Source organism: Schistocerca nitens, chromosome 7 (genome assembly GCF_023898315.1).
Source record: "Schistocerca nitens isolate TAMUIC-IGC-003100 chromosome 7, iqSchNite1.1, whole genome shotgun sequence".
NCBI classification, from domain to species: Eukaryota; Metazoa; Arthropoda; class Insecta; order Orthoptera; family Acrididae; genus Schistocerca; species Schistocerca nitens.
This window is the reverse complement of record NC_064620.1, coordinates 34,750,346-34,766,005: the sequence shown is the minus strand read 5'-3', so window position 1 is coordinate 34,766,005 and position 15,660 is coordinate 34,750,346.

Here is a 15,660-nt window from a genome sequence, read left to right as displayed (position 1 = left end):
ACGGAAAGTGGAATGGCCACGTAAGAAAAACAGTAGGAATAGCAGATGTGAGACTGATATTCATAGGAAGAATCTCACCCACGAAGTAAGTGGCTTACAAGGCGTTTTGTCGACCGATTCTTGAGTAATGATCATCAGTCTGGGATTCTTACCAATTAGGATTGATAGAGGAGATAGAGAAGATCCAATGAAGATTTGCGTGTTTCATCACGGGATCGTTTAGTCGACGCGAGAGCTTTACAGAGACTCCAGTGGCAGATGATGAAAGAAAAGTGCTGTGCATCAAATGGTTCAAATGGCTCTGAGCACTATGGAACTTAACATCTGTGGTCATCGGTCCCCTAAAACTTAGAACTACTTAAACCTAACTAACCTAAGGACATCACACACATCCATGCCCGAGGCAGGATTCGAACCTGCGACCGCAGCAGTCACGCGGTTCCGGACTGAGCGCCTAGAACCGCTAGACAACCGCGGCCGGCTGGTGTGCATCACAGTAAGGTTTACTGCTGAAATTTCCAATGAGCCCTTTCTTGGAAGAGCCGGGCAACATATTTTTTTTGAAATTTGAGGTAAGTTCCTATGAGACCAAACTGCTGAGGTCATCGGTCCCTGGGGTTACACACTGCTTATCACTAGAACGGCGGAAGGGATCAAATTGACCCGTGTCATCCTTTTTTCGTTCATTGTCATATCCACTTTATTTACTTCGATAATGAAAATATATGACTTTTTCTAATTTTTTCTCGTCTTTCTAAGGATGTTTTAGTATTTACAAAATATTTTAATTTTCTTCGCCATTTCATTTAGTATATCTAGAACGGCGGAAGGAGTTAATTCGACCCCACTGTAATTTCTCTTCTGAATATAAGTAGATTATACAAAAATGCAGTGGCAACAGTGAGCAGTAACGCAGAGCAGTTGCTCCTCACTGGTGCAACTTGGGACGTGTACATTCCAGTCTGCCACAGCTTATGTTGTGTCACTAAGGCAGACTTTGTCCGTGACACACGTTTTCGAACTTGTATCGTCAGCGCGGACTTTCTGATAAAGAAGTGTTACATCTCTTAGAGAATTCCGAAGCTGAATCGGAATTGACTTCACTGATAGAGATGATGATTATGTACCTGACACAAGTGAAGATGCAGACATGGGGGATTAGTGGAAGAGGATTCCGATGCTGATGTACGTCAATCATCACCTCTTTCACCACAGCAGGTACAGTTGGAAGCGTCTACAAAGATGACTGCTAGGGATGGAACAGTGTGGAAGATCTGAAATTATTCATCTTCTGGAAGGCGGTCAGCTGTGAATGTTCTGAAGGAGAGAGGAGTTCTCACTGCTTATGCTTGCCAAAGAGTAGCAGTTCTATCGTTAGTACCTACCGTCTTATATTTGATGAAGCCAATCCTACGTCTCATGAAGAAATACGCAGAATCAAATGCTCGAAAAATACTGAAAAAACAATGAGTGGACTGTGTCACTTGAGGAACTGGAGAAACTGAGAGACATCATGTATGTTCAGGGTGTATTGTGCACAAAAGCTATGTCTGTGGATGATGTTTGGTCGCACTCTTTGGGGCCTGCTTTTATCAAGGACATTATGCTTAGGGACAGATTTCAAGAGCTTCTCAGATTTCTCCGTTTTGATGAAAAATCGACCCTGGCTAAACGCCTGGCAGCCAACAAATTCGCTCTTGTATCTGAAATTTGGGGAACGTCCATTGAATGCAGTATTCGCGATTACCGCCCTGGAGAAAATATAACCATTGACGAGCAACTCTTACCAAGAAATGCAAGATGCTGGTTTACTCAGTTCATGTCCAACAAACCAGACAAATATGGTCTCAAATTCTGGTAGGCTGTTAATGTAACAATGAAGTACACTGCTGGCCACCGTAAATGCAACACCAAGAAAGACAAGAGGTAGCACAACAAAATTTATTTTGTAGATAACATGTTGACCAAGTATCAAATGATTACGTTTACAGACGTCTGTGACATGTGGTTCCTGCCAGAATCAGTAGCCAGAGTAGCCGCCATTGTTGGAGATCACCGCTGCCACACGTCTCGGCATTGAGTCAAAGAGACGTTGGATGTGTTCCGGGGGTACAGCAGCCCAAGCAGCTTCCACACGTTGCCAAAGATCATCTGGTGTGGCAGCTGGGGATGTAATCTGGGTCACTCGTTGAGCAACCATAGACCACATGTTTTCTATCGGCGAAAGATCCGGAGAGCGAGCTGGCCAGGGAAGCAATTCAATCTGGTTATTGACGAAGAACCTTTGGACAATGCGTGCCACGTGTGGTCGCGCATTATCCTGTTGAAATATGGCTGTCGCCGAGCCCTGAAGGTAAGGAAGGACAACTGGCTCCATCACCTCGGATATGTAGCGCCGGCTATTTACAGTACCGGCAATGCGTACTAGAGGCGTGCGAGAGTAATATCCAATACCGCCCCATACCATAATACCCGCTGCAAGACCAGTGTGGCGGTGCATAATGCAGCTGTCCAGCATCCTCTCTCCACGGTGTCTCCACACTCGAATCCGACCATCGTGGTGCTGCAGACAGAAGCGTGCCTCGTCAGTAAAGACAACGTCATTCCATTCTGCCGTCCACATCCGTCTGTCATCACACCACTGGCGACGGAGACGTCTGTGGTTTTGCGTCAACGGTAGACGAAGCAATGGACGTCTTGCGGACAGACCACTCTGCTGTAAACGGCGTCGAATGGTACGCGCAGACACTGGATGATGCGTTACAGACGCAATGTGCTGTGCTATGGTTCGGGATGTCACTGAACGATCCGTCACTGCCATGCGCACAATTTTCCTATCAGCACGTGCAGTGGTGCACCGAGGTGAATGCGATCGACCACGTCGGTCCGTCGTACCCTCCTGCATCCAACGGTCACATATCCGCATTACAGTTGTTTGGTTTCGTCCAACACGACTAGCGATTTCTCTGTATGATAATCCACAATCTCGGTAAGCCACTATCCTTCGTCTGTCGAACTCGGATAGTTGATCAAACGATGTTCGCTGTTGTCTACGAGGCATAACTGATCGTCTTGTGAAACAACCATAAGGTAAACACACGTGCCGAACGTACACTCGTCGAAATCGCCAAGCCTTAAATGGCGCTATGAGGTGGCGCCACAGGCGCTCGTGATGTGCGTCTGCGCTGAAATTCTAATCAGTTGCATATCTCATCGCTGCAAACCCATGGTGTAAATTTCACTTGATTCGGATGCTTCCTTCAGGGTGTTGCATTTACGGTGGCCAGCAGTGTATATATGTAGTGCTTTCGTATACCTCGGCGAAGAGGACACGCATAGGGAGAAACAACCACTTGGAGAGTACGTCGTTCTGCGTCTCATGGAGCCATTTGTAAATCAAGGAAATGTGACCACAGACCACTTCTTTACGTCTCTTCACCTTGCTAAAATACTCAAAGAGAAGAAAACTCCATTAGTTGGTAGAGTGAACAAGATCCGTAGTGAAATCCGCGATGAAGTAAGGAAGCCGAATGCTTACATACAGTCCACCACAATACTGCACAATAGTGGCAGCACAGACTGCAACTTGACTGCATACCAAGGCAAGAAGAATATAAATGTCATTGTTCTGAGTACGCTGCATGCTGAAGTAGCAATAAGCAAGGAGGCAAAGAAAAAAACTGAAACTGTAACGTTCTACAATGCAACAAGGTACGTGATACACGTGATTGATCAAAATACCCGTAAATACACTACGAAGATTGCATGCAGGAGATGCCAATTAATGTCTTCTACAACATACTGCACATGGTGGAAATAAATGCATGGGTCATCTATAACATAGTAACGAACAAGGAAATGGAAAGGAAAAAGTTCATAATTCAACTGGCAAATAAACTCATGGGACCAAGAACATGAGGCAAAGATGTGGGACTAAAATCGCCTAGAAAGCCGAGGAAGTGCCAAATCAGTCTCTGCGAAAGCAACAAGACCAGCGAAAACTGTGTAAAGTGCCACAAAGCCGTGTGCGGAAAATGTGCGCGTAAAACAAATATCACCTCTGCTATGAGCGTGAAGCAGCTTCAAACGACTTGAGTGAAAAGTAATACAGAGCTGTTTGTAAAACACATGTGAGAGTAGAATGGACAAAATATAACTAAATGAGTCTAGAAGGTCGTATGAGTAGTTAATAAATTAAAATCTATAGTTGAGAAACAACATCGAGTATAGATTTAAGTGTCAGGAAGTCGTTTATGAAAGTATTTGTATGGAGTGTAGCCATGTATGCAAGTGAAACATGGACGACAAATAGTTTGGACAAGAAGAGAATAGAAACTTTCGAAATGTGGTGCTACAGAAGAATGCTGATGATTAGGTTGGTTGATCACAAAACTAATGAGGAGATATTGAATATAATTGGGGAGAAGAGGAATTTGTGGCACAAATTCACCAGAAGAAGGGATCGGTTGGTAGGACATATTCTGAGGCATCAAGGGATCTCCAATTTAGTATTGGAGGGCAGCTTGGAGGGTAAAAATCGTAGAGGGAGACCAAGAGATGAATACACTAAGCAGATTCAGAGGGATGTAGGTTGCAGTAGGTACTGGGAGATGAAGAAGCTTGCACAGGATAGAGTAGCATGGAGAGCTGTAACAAACCAGTCTCAGGACTGAAGACCACAACAACAACAGTTGAGAAACTAGGTAGCAGTAGCAAAAATAAATTTCTATGATACATTATTGTTCAAATAAATTAGTAATTATTATTTATAACTGTAAATTGTTGTGATTTACTAAAAAAGCTACTTTTTATAGTCAAATATGAAAATATTGTAAGTGGAGCCAAAATGACCCCATTCCGCGGGTTTAGGAATGTCAGGAACTCCGTCGTTCTAGTGTTAATCTAAGTTAAACTAACTTGTGCTATGGACAACACACACTCCCACGCCCGCGGGAGGACTCGACGCTCCGAAGGGGGGAGCCGCGCGAACCGCGGCAAGGCGACCAAGACAGCACGGATACCCCGCGCGGCTGGCAACGTATTACTTCATCTATTTATTTATTTATGCATTTATTTTACCTGGCAAGATTAGGGCCTTCAGGCCCTCTCTTACACCTAACCAGGCATACTCAGATTGAACAAATTTCAGTTTCTACAGAACATCAAGGACATATAACATGTTATACAGTATTAATGTTAAAGAAAAAAATAGAGATTATAACAGTAGTACAATGATAATTATAACAATCAAAAAATAATTATAACAATCAAGAATAATAATAATAATAATAATAATAGTAATGACTATGTATATGAAAGTAAACATATTTTTCTTTTATGAATGTCAGTCCTATTGCTAGTTGGGAATTTTCTCGTTATATTCTTGCAGCTTGTGAGTTATTCTCATCGAGCAGAGATATAAGATGATAGAATGGGGTGAAAAAGATATAGAAGAGGTAGATAGGTTAGAGAAAGAGAAATAGAATGGTAAAATTCGAAGCTATGATGGAGAGGAGATAGAAAGGGATGAGAGGAGCACAACAATGGTGGCTATACCGTCCCTAATATGTAAGTTTTGAGTTCCCTCTTGAATGTTGAGTGTTTCTGGATAAGACGCAGATCACAGGGAAGCGCGTTCCATAGTCGTATGGCTGTGATGGAGAATGACACGGAGAAAGAGGTACAGCCAAGATGCTAGACGTATCCGATTTGGTATTGTGGTTGTGGAATGATGTTAGGTGTTTAATGTGAGAAGATAAGTACTGGGGGCACCAGTGGCTAAGAAATCGATGAAGTAAGCACATCGTGTGGAGATCGCGTGCCTTATGTGGGCGTATCCAACCTAGCTGGGAGTATGAAAGACTGAAATGATCATACAACCGTATATTGCACACGCAGGCATTCATCACTAGCTCGAGGCATCTCGAATTTTCGCTATTTGTGCCGTGTTGAACTACATCACAGTAGTAAAAATTAGGCAAGACTAGTGTTTGGACTAATTTTTGTTTAACATGGGTTGGGAATATTTTTCTAAATTTTTGAATTGCATGTAGGGAGGAGAGCGATTTCCGGCAAGCTGTGACTGTTTGTTCTTCCCAGTTTAGGTGCTCATCCAAGGTTATTCCACGGTCTTTTACTGTTTTTTAGTATGTTAGTTGGGTACCATTGAGGAGTATTTGAGGGACTGTTTCGCGAAAGTACCGGCTGATTAACTTTGCATGAGGTATAAGTATGACCTGGGATTTCTTTGGGTTTAGTTTCAGACGTAGGTTCTGTGCCCATCGAGAAACAGAGCTAAGATCTGCGTTCATATTCGCTACTGCGTCAGCAATGTTCTTGGGGCTTGCACTTATGTACAGTTGGATGTCATCGGCATATAGATGGTAGTTGCAGGAGTGAATCACTGAAGAAATATCATTAATGTACAGTGAGGAGAGTAATGGACCAAGGACGGAGCCTTGGGGAACTCCAGAGCGCACGTTTTTCCTTGATGACTTTTCCGACCCACAAATGACTTGTTGATTTCTGTTTTTGAGGTAGCTGTCGAACCAGTGCATTGCGCTGTTTGAGAAATTCAGCTGTTTCATTTTAATTAGTAATATATCAAAGTCAAATGTATCAAAAGCCTTGCTAAAGTCAAGCAGTGTTAGGATGGTAGCTTCACGTCTGTCCATAGCATGTTTAATGTCATCAGTTACTTTGATTAATGCAGTTGTACTATGGTGCTTTCGAAAGCCTAACTGATGTTTGTCATGGATTTTATGAGTTTTGAGGTAATCCGTCAGCTGTTCATGGACGATGTATTCTAGGGCTTAAGATATTGCAGGTAGTATGCTGATCGGCCTGTAGTCACCTGGCGACTTAGGGTTATCAGTCTTGGGTATAGGTTGAATTAAACTTTGCTTCCACTCAGTAGGATATGTACCACTGACAAGAGACAGGTTGCAGATGTCTGTGATAACTGGAGTAATAGTGTCTACGACGTTCTTAATCATGCCAATGCTCACTCCATCATTTCCTACTGCCTCGGAAAAGATTCTCATAATTGCCTTGTGTACTGTGCCGGTAGTGGCTACATCTCAAATACGTCTCGAAAAATGAGCAGAACGACAGGCATACCGACAATCACTCTTCCAACGTCCCAAACGCGAGTGTAATATGGAAGGGGAGATACGTTAGTGTACCAAAAGTATCCTCCGCCACACACTGTTATATGGCTTGCAGAGTATGGCGTACATCATGGGAATTTTATTTGCATTTTAGTGTAGCTTTTTAAGTCTAGCATTACAAACTCATTTTTCTTCTTTACCTTTAAACTATTCCGATACAATAATTTTACGACGGCGCATTTCTGATGTGGTTCAAGTGCCTCGTAACAGCAATGTGAGGATTCAAAACATTTTCATGCAACTGCTCTCGGTAATACAGCGTTACTAATCTACGCAAAACGAAGAATTATATCCGTGTAGTGCGCAATTTTCCACTTATGCGCTCATCTGTTGACCCGCCGCGGTAAGCAAGATTAATGGCGGTAGGGGAAGCAAACGCGCGGTCCTCGGAGCTTTCCGCAGTTACTCAGGCGCAGTCAGGTGCGGAGAATGCTGCTTTGTACAAATTCGCCGGACAAAATGTTTTAATTTTTTAGTGCATGGGGCGTAGAGCCCGCTTAATTACAGGCAGTGTATTTTCCAGGATCATTTATCTCAACATTCTCTCCCACCCTCCCTCCCTCTCTCTCTCTCTCTCTCTCTCTCTCTCTCTCTCTCTCTCTCTCGCTGTCTCTTTTCTATTACTGGGAAAAAAATTTCTTGGCAGCTATGGAGCTAGCAGCTGTACAGGAAATAGTAAACAACGTAGCTGTGCGTTTAATTTAAAAACATTTGGTGAGCTAACGTTGCAGTTAAACAGTGGAGAAGTTCTTAGTGGGAAGCAACTTAATACGTCTAGCTGTCTTGAACGGTTCATTCACAATAGTCACCTGCCTCATCTGTCCCACCATCATTATGCTTTGTCCTCAGAACCTGGAAGCTAGGTGCCGGTTTAACCTTCGTCCAGCCTCCTTTAAGAAGAACGACAACTTAAGTTAGGAATTTGCCCTGCTCAACAGGACATCAGATCCTACATGTTACACGTACCATGTTAACATCTCCGCTGACTAGTGATGCCCAGTGTCAGAGAATTCTTTCGGTGAATCCTCGAAGGCATCAAACTCTAGTCTGTTTGCAGGCATTAACCCATTGGCTTATACAACTAGCTCAGAGCCAGCCGTACGTTTCAAGTTCATTGTTACACTGCCGGCTTTGAGGCGCTGCCGAGCAGCTATAGTTCCTTCTTAGGTCTTTCTTTTTCTCTTTTAGCTAATGTTAAACACCACTGGAAAACTGAGAAATGGATCTAACTAGTGGTGTACAACACACTCGATTTATTTCGATATTTTGCTTGTTACAAGGAATCAATTTCAGTTTTTGTTAGGTTTATCCCCCCTCAATCCAATCAAGAAAACACCCACCATAAATTGTGTAATGGGGAAAGCAAGGAGGAAGAAAAGTGATGGACAATATACGTGTGAAGAATGTCACGTGCCGCGCGGGGTAGCCGTGCGTTCAGGGGCGCCTTGTCACGGTGCGTGTGGCTCCAAATGGTTCAAATGCATTAATGTGGTATTTACAAGTAATCACGCTGTAACAGCATGTGTTCTCAGAAATGATAAGTTCACAAAGGTACATGTATCACATTGGAACAGCAGAAATAAAATGTTCAAACGTACCAAAAATGGCTCTGAGCGCTATAGGACTTAACTTCTGAGGTCATCAGTCACCTAAAACTTAGAACTACTTAAATCTAACTAACCTAAGAACATCACACACATCCATGCCCGAGGCACGAATCGAACCTGCGACCGTAGCGGTCGTGCGGTTCCAGATTGTAGCGCCTAGAACCCCTCGGCCACCCCGGCCGGCCGCGTGGCTCGCCCCGTCGGAGGTTCGAGTGCTCCCTCGGGCATGGGTGTGTGTGTGTTGTCCATAGCGTTAGCTAGTTTAAGTTAGATTAAGTAGTGTGTAGGCTTAGGGACCGATGACCTCAGCAGTTTCGTCCCATAAGATCTTACCACAAATTTCCAATTTCCAATGTGTCGTGGCATTGTACGTGTCTGTATTTTGTCGGGTATACCACACCAGCAAAAACATCTAAAACCCTATTATCGTCACTCGTTATCACTTCAGTGAATAGTGAGGACAGATTTATAAAGATTTCCTAGCAAAAAATAAAAAAAAGAAATTATCTAATTTTGATAAATGTGTCTAAGACAAACTACACTGACTCTCGTAAATTTAAATACTAAATACTGGGTCGGCTATGGGGAAAAGTATTAGTAAGTCAATGGGGATGAACAGTCAATCATTTTGACCGATCAATGTTAACCACAGGGTACTGGAGAACAGAAATGGCCATACCACAATCATTACATCGAAAGAGGAACATGGATAACTGCAATATATTTCACAAGAAAATGTTCCCATTCACTTGAAAAGGTGAAGTCTGTGGCGGGCTATTGGTCTGACTCAAAATAGACCACAGCCTATTTTCGGAGCAGCACTAGGAGGGAGACCCTCCGCCCCTACCAGGTTTTACTCTCGGGAAAAGGTATGGATATTCATTTGATAGCATATTTAGTGGATCTGGGGCCATTTTGGAGTGACTGCAACGAGGAAACAGCCACACTTCTACCCAGGAACCTCCAGAGCCAAAGTCTGCCGCTCCAACCCCTTTTTTTATATTTTACTGAAATGAGTGCGCTCTGTTTCAATTACCCCACAAGAAAAAATCGTTGGTATAACCGGGAATCGAACCCGGGTCCCCCACATGGCAGTCACCCGCTCTGACTACTTTTTCCTTACGTTAAATTGAAAATGTGTCAAAAAACTGCTAAAGGACAAAATACGTCTCTAAATGTGTTTTATCCCCTCTCTGCAGCAGAGAGCACAATTGCCGAAACAACTTACTACGTACGGAAAACGAAATATGATATGGGTTATATACCCCAATAGAACGCCTCGACATCTCTTTCAGCTAAGGGCAACACCCGCTGACTGCATTGACCAATACTCTCTCTGGTAAACGTGAGATGCAGCATGTTAGTAAAATCGTCCCGATAACGGAGCTATTGCGAGGCGTGCCTTCGCCACACCAGCAACAACAACATGTACAAAATGAGCAATTAACAACGGATTTAGTCATCAACTTCGGAAACAATGTGGTATCTGGCCACAAGACAACGTCGCTAGTGTAAGCAGTGTCAGAATACTCCTAGGTAAGCAAATTGATTCCGCAGCCAGAGCCAGTTCGTCAGTGACCACTGTAGATGAATCTGTGCAGAAACAAGTTCAATTCGTTTTAGACGTTTATTCGTTGGTAATATGTTATTAAGGACTCTGTACCAAGAGAAAGCCACTTCCACCGTGTGAATCGGGAGAGTGACAGTGGTCCATACAATCGTCCGACAAATGAGGGGTGAGAACATTGCAGTGAGATTGGGACAGACCACCCCGTCACCGCGAGCAAGCAGGAATTGTGTCGTTACCGTTTGCCGAGTCAAGACGTCGTCGTCCCAATAGCTCACCCCTATATAAAATTCTACAAAGTGACTCTATTTGAAATGAATACGATATACATCCTCAGGAGAAGCAAGTCTCACTCACTGGCTTCAAGAGAACGAAGAACCGTGCGATAGCGTTCTCGCTTCCCACGCCCGGGTTCCCGGGTCCGATTCCCGGCGGGGTCAGGGATTTTCTCTGCCTCGTGATGACTGGGTGTTGTGTGCTGTCCTTAGGTTAGTTAGGTTTAAGTAGTTCTACGTTCTAGGGGACTGATGACCATAGATGTTAAGTCCCATAGTGCTCAGAGCCATTCAAACGAAGAACCGTGACGTGCTAGAATGCAGTGCACGGGTAACAAACAGCGGCATGCGACTCGCATATAATACAGTCGACCTTGCGCTTGATATCTGAGAGAGACAAGCATCCTCGTGTAGGCGGCTTCGTTAGAATCTCGTAACGTAGTTTAAATACACTGACGGAAAAAAAGGCAACACCAAGAAGGAGTTGTGCGACATAAACGAAAGTTGGTAGGTGTGTACATGATTGATGACAGTGGTGGTCCTGGGAACTTACGGTCGCAAGGCGACCGGGATCTTTGCAGCCGAGTGGCACTGTCGAGAGGGAACTTCATCGTATTCGGCGAATGGCTCTGGCGCACCGTACTACATCTGCATCATAAATATGAACGGCAACTGGCATCACGGAGGCACAACGGACAGCTAAAAGTCGTAACTTCAAAGACAGCTCCGATCTAGACACACTGTAGTGTACATTCCACGATCCCAAACCACTGCCCTTTGCGATTTCATTGATGTCAAGCGGGAAGTACACTGCTGGCCACCGTAAATGCGACACCCTGAAGGAAGCATCCGAATCAAGTGAAAATTACACCATGAGTTTGCAGCGATGAGATATGCAATTATTAGAATTTCAGCACAGACGCACATCACGCGCGCCTGTGGCGCCACCTCATAGCGCCATTTAAGGCTTGGCGATTTCGACGAGTGTACGTTCGGCACGTGTGTTTACCTTGTGGTTGTTTCACAAGACGATCAGTTATGCCTCGTAGACAACAGCGAACATCTTTTGATCAACTATCCGAGTTCGACAGAGGAAGGATAGTGGCTTGCCGAGATTGTGGATTATCATACAGAGAAATCGCTAGTCGTGTTGGACGAAACCAAACAACTGTAATGCGGATATGTGACCGTTGGATGCAGGAGGGTACGACGGACCGACGTGGTCGATCGCATTCACCTCGGTGCACCACTGCACGTGCTGATAGGAAAATTGTGTGCATGGCAGTGACGGATCGCTCGGTGACATCCCGAACCATAGCACAGCACATTGCGTCTGGAACGCATCATCCAGTGTCTGCGCGTACCGTTCGACGCCGTTTACAGCAGAGTGGTCTGTCCGCAAGACGTCCATTGCTTCGTCTACCGTTGACGCAGAACCACAGACGTCTCCGTCGCCAATGGTGTGATGACAGACGGATGTGGACGGCAGAATGGAATGACGTTGTCTTTACTGACGAGGCACGCTTCTGTCTGCAGCACCACGATGGTCGGATTCGAGTGTGGAGACACCGTGGAGAGAGGATACTGGACAGCTGCATTATGCACCGCCACAATGGTCTTGCACCGGGTGTTATGGTATGGGGCGGTATTGGATATTACTCTCGCACGCCTCTAGTACGCATTGCCGGTACTTTAAATAGCCGGCGCTACATATCCGAGGTGCTGGAGCCAGTTGTCCTTCCTTACCTTCAGGGCTCGGCCACAGCCATATTTCAACATGATAATGTGCGACCACACGTGGCACGCATTGTCCAAAGGTTCTTCGTCAATAACCAGATTGAATTGCTTCCCTGGCCAGCTCGCTCTCCGGATCTTTCGCTGATAGAAAACATGTGGTCCATGGTTGCTCAACGAGTGACCCAGATTACATCCCCAGCTGCCACACCAGATGATCTTTGGCAACGTGTGGAAGCTGCTTGGGCTGCTGTACCCCAGGAACACATCCAACGTCTCTTTGACTCAATGCCGAGACGTGTGGCAGCGGTGATCTCCAACAATGGCGGCTACTCTGGCTACTGATTCTGGCAGGAACCACATGTCACAGACTTCTGTAAACGTAATCATTTGATACTTTGTCAACATGGTATCTACAAAATAAATTTTGTTGAGCTACCTCTTGTCTTTCTTGGTGTTGCATTTACGGTGGCCAGCAGTGTAACTGGAAGTCAGTGTAGTGGTGTCGAGTGTTTTATGAAAAATCTGGCTCTGCCTCGGTTCCAGTGATGGTCATGTATTGATTAGACGGAAGTCAGCTATAGTCCTGCAACAAATACAGTTCTAGACACACTGGACCTACACCTGCAGCTATGTGCTGGCATACGATTTCGTATCACAGTAGGAGCACTCCCGTGGTTATCTCACCTTCCCTGGCTGTAAATTTGATCGTCAGTCTGATAATTCGACCTGTCATGCTGTCATTCATTAGCAGCAGTCTGGGGGTGTTTTCCAACAGGATAACGCTCGCCAACTTACCGCTCTTGTAACACGACAAGCTATACGGAGTGTCGTTACATTGCCTGCTCGATCACCAGATATTTCCCCAATGGAGCACGTATGGAACGTCATCAGACGACAACTGCAGCATCATCCACAGACAGCATTAACAGTCCCTAAATTGCCCGACCGAGTGCAACAGACACGGAACCCCATTCCACAACCTGATTCCGGGACCTGTACAACACAACGCATGCAGGTTCGCACACTTGCATGCAACGTTGTCTTGGTCACACCTGTTATTAATATACTAGCATTTCAAAGTTGCGTTGGTTTATCTAGCGCTAACATTAACCTGTGCCGCGCGGGATTAGCCGAGCGGTCTAGGGTGCTGCAGTCATGCACTGTGCGGCTTGTCCCGGCGGAGGTTCGCGTCCTCCCTCGGGCATGGGTGTGTGTGTTTGTACTTAGGATAACTTAGGTTAAATAGTGTGTAAGCTTAGGGACTGAAGACATTATCATTTAAGGCCCATAAGATTTCACACACATTTGAACATTTTTTTGAACTTTAACCAGTGATCTTACAATATTAATCACTTAAATATGGCCGCGTTGAGTGGCCACGCGGTTATAGGCACCATTTCCCGGATTGCGATGCCCCTCTCACCGGAGAATCGAGTCCTCCCTCGGGCACAGGTGAGTGTGTTGTCCTTGCATAAGTTAGTTTAAGTAGAGCGTAAGTGTAAGAACCGATGACCTCAGCATTTCAGTCCCTTAGGAATTCACACATTTGAATATTTTGAACTTAAATATGTTATCTACAGTTTTTGATGACGGCCTTTCCAAATAAATCGGTTAGACTCTTGCGCAATGTTTTCGTTACCATTTTGTGAATAGGAAAGACCTGCGAGATATAATATGCCTTACACAAAATAAAGGTCTGCAGTACTCGTTCTTTCTGCGAAGTGGTAAGCAAGCGTCGTTCATGTTCCAATACGGCAGCCCGAATTTTATCGGTAACGGATTTCCAATTCACAGCCACCATATTCAGTGGGAAACGAGAACCTCCAAAGATGTATGTCGAACCACGAAAGGTGGCCAAGGTTCAAATGGCTCCAAGCGCTATGGGACTTTACATCTGAGGTCATCAGTCCCCTAGACTTAGAACTACTTAAACCTAACTAACGTAAGGACATCTCACACATCCATGCCCGATGTAGGACTCGAACTAGCGACTGCAGACTGCAGCAGCGGACTGAAGTGCCTAGAACAGCCGGCCACTGTGGCCGGCTCGTGACCTAGGAAGAACATGTTCCTCGAAATCGCGTAGGTTGAGGAATCTGCATTTGCCTTCATTAGTGCGCACCCGAAGAACGATAGAAACATTGACTATCTTAACAAGGGGACCTCCTCATCGGCATAAGCCCTAAATCCTAACTGTGATGTCCCCCCCCCCCCCCCCCGTCGCCTAAAGATTTAGCCCATCATCAGCAAGTGGCTGCAACAAACGGCTCAAGAGGCAGTACAGACAGTGACGTAGAGAGCGGACTGCCCTGAGGCACTCCCCAACAGAGAAAAACCGGAAGCGCCAGCCGTCCGTTGACTAATACTGACGCTTAAAGGTTGTTGTACAAGTTAGAAAGGACGAGAAATGCAGGGATGGTAAAGCCAATAGTCTTCAATAGGCGATCGGTATCGTGATCCACGTGACTAACGCTATCAAAAGCATTCGAAAAATCTAAGAATGCAAAATCACAATGAACGGATGTAACAGCAGCCACAGAAAACACATATCTGTATTCTGCCACCAGAGTCAATATTGTAAGACCAGGGGGGGGGGGGGCAACATTCATGTTTACCAATTACACAAGCAAGCAATAAGGACAATCTGCGATTCACATCCTGAGCAACAGTGATGTAGTCAAAACTCTTCTTCTGTATCTGTGTCAGAGGCACACTAAAATGAACACATATACAATACACACAAAGAAAACTATAGAGTATTCACCCAGAATTGGGAAACTTTGGTAACATCGGGTGCTGCAGACGTTAAGGCCTTCATGCTACAGCTGGTTGGGCATGAGTTACATTTGAAGAGATGCCGCGTTGTCTGCAATTCATCGCATTCGCGCAGTGTTGTGTTGGCAGTTGGTAGTTCCATTTAAGGAGATTGTCCCTCGATCTTGGGACTTCGGTCCCTAGTCTGTTCAAAGACTTCCAGATGACCCACTTCTCCATGTTTCCAGGCGGCAGGGATTCTTGTGTTGTCATCCAGTTGGACAGGTGTTGGCATCATTGATTCCACGTGGTGAGTCGGGTATCCGCAGCTGATCCTTCTAGAGGCTTTGAAGTTGTTAGGAAACTCTTCCTGGACTGATGTCCAAAAAGTGGATGTGAGGTCACTGTATTTGATTTGTGCCTCTCGATGTTAGCGGCGACCTCTCTTCTGATGTCACATGGAGCAATCCCAGCGAGACATTGAACTTTGTCCATGGGGGTTTTCCTTAGGCAGCCTGTAACAATCCTACATCTGTCATTTATGGCTACAT